The following is a 2,180-nucleotide window of genomic DNA, read 5'->3' as shown; positions in this document are numbered from 1 at the left end:
GTTCTACTCCAAGCTTATGGCACAAGGGGTAACATTGTTGAATCACATTCTTGCATGAAGTTAAAATAATATTGAATGGAGGGATGATCCCTAGCTATCTGACATAGAATTATTTATAAAGGTGATATGAATTAGCTATTTTAATTACATATTCTAAGATTAAAAATATGAATTCAACACTGGCCTGTGATGAAAAATTGTAATTCTAATTACATGTACTTCATCTAAACATAAGGAAACTATCCCCCCATTTTTAACATCTCACATTTGTTTCTCAACTACAAAGCAATGATTAGTTTCTCTTCACCCTGTAAATTATTTCAGATATCAAGATTCTTCATACTGCAGCATCAAAAGACAAAAAATAATCCACCAAAAGTTAATGTCGTAATTGCAAAATCTCTACAGATGCAATTAATCTGAATTTATTCTAATGTCTCATTGATGATGTGTATATCTGCATGTATTTCTGTAATGTCTCTCTCTCTTGCTTTTTGGAAATTCAAAACATTAAATTAACATTAATTAACTATGATTTTTTCAGAGAAATATCTCCCATCGAAAGTTCTTGCAACAAAAAGGTTTGCTAGAGGGGCTTCCACTCGCTAGGGATTGCATGTTGTGAGTACTCCTAATTACAAATGAAATATGCACATCCTTTGTACATAAACTATCTGATCATCCGGTTTGCATTATTTTCTTGTAATTTTCATCTGGTTTGCATTTTCTAGTATCTCCATCTTAGTCTCTCCAGATCATCTTTCTCCATCTTCTTCCTCCATCTTTCTCTTTTTCTCTGCAAATTTCTACTATCCATATCTTAGTCTCTGCACATCATCTTCTCTGTCTTCTTCTTCATGGATTCTAGAGAACTTTACATGGATGAAGAAATAAAAATGATACGCAGCAGAATACTTAAGCAAAATTGTATGAGATAGATAAAACCATGAAACGGAGTACCTTTCCACGGATTGCATTCATGATTTCTTAGATCTAGGAGTGAGATGAGTCAAGTTGCTCAAGTGTGAAGCCTCTAGATGTATCCACGTGGTCCTTGGCACATCAGATATCCTCCGTCACATTGATGAGCCCCGTTCAACCTTCGTCGACGTTGTTACGCTATCCCGATCATATCTAGAGTGGAGAGGAGTCATGGGGAGAGGGGAGAAGAGGGGGAAAGCCCCTGAAAAATTCTGGCCTGGGTGAATTTTGTTCAGGACCTTCCCCTATTTATACCAAGTGGGTATTTTTCATAAAATCCCCCAAAACTTAAATATATCTGATAAATTTCAAATTATAATGTCTAATTGATGAATATTACATTATATTTATGTGTTTTAATGGCTATATTTGTATGTTGTCATATATGAATGGAGATAAATGATATACACTTTGATTTTATTGTTATTTCTAAATTTATAGTATTTTTTCATGGTATTTAACTTCATTGCATTGAAGAAATAATTTTTACAGGGCATTAAATACTTGGCGAGATGTTGGTAAATGTTTTGTTATTTTTCTTGAATTTTCCCATATTTTTTTATAATTATCTGGCCATTATTTAGGCGAGAAATGATTTTAGAATTCTAAGAAATGATTTTTCTAATTTTTCTATGATCATATTTAAATATTAAAATTGATAAAAAGGTATGTTTTGTTTTTTATTTTAATTTTTTGTGTATTAAATGCACCTGGAGAATAATCTCCACGTGCACTTATAACATACGATTATTCCTCGTACCGTTAGTTAGTTAGCCACATGCATTTAATGCACGCGCTAACCAACACACATGCATTAATAAAAACAGGATCATTGCGCTTTAATTAATATACATAGTAGTCGATTCTCTGCGTGCATAAAATGCACGTGGAAATCTGCTCTGCGTGTTATCAATGCTAACAAAAAATTGTTTTTGTCCTTTTCTGTTTTTTAAATACAGGGCAATGTGGCGCTTTGTGAGCCATTTAAAAATGAAGCATAATTTTCCAATGATTGCGGCCTTTTGAAGCACTCATAAATGTGGTAGCGCAAAATCCGGTGATGGGGAAAATGAGAAAAAATGCCAGCCAATAGGAAAATGCCATTCTTTAAGAGAGATAAAAGAGATTTAACGATCTGGATTAATCCTTAGTAAAATGATGATATCTTGAGATCTATATGTCTGATTGAGCTGAAATTT

This window comes from Wolffia australiana, chromosome 1 (assembly GCF_029677425.1).
Source record: "Wolffia australiana isolate 7733 chromosome 1, ASM2967742v1".
Taxonomy (NCBI): Eukaryota; Viridiplantae; Streptophyta; class Magnoliopsida; order Alismatales; family Araceae; genus Wolffia; species Wolffia australiana.
The sequence above is the reverse complement of the archived record's forward strand: the minus strand, read 5'-3'. Positions refer to the sequence as shown.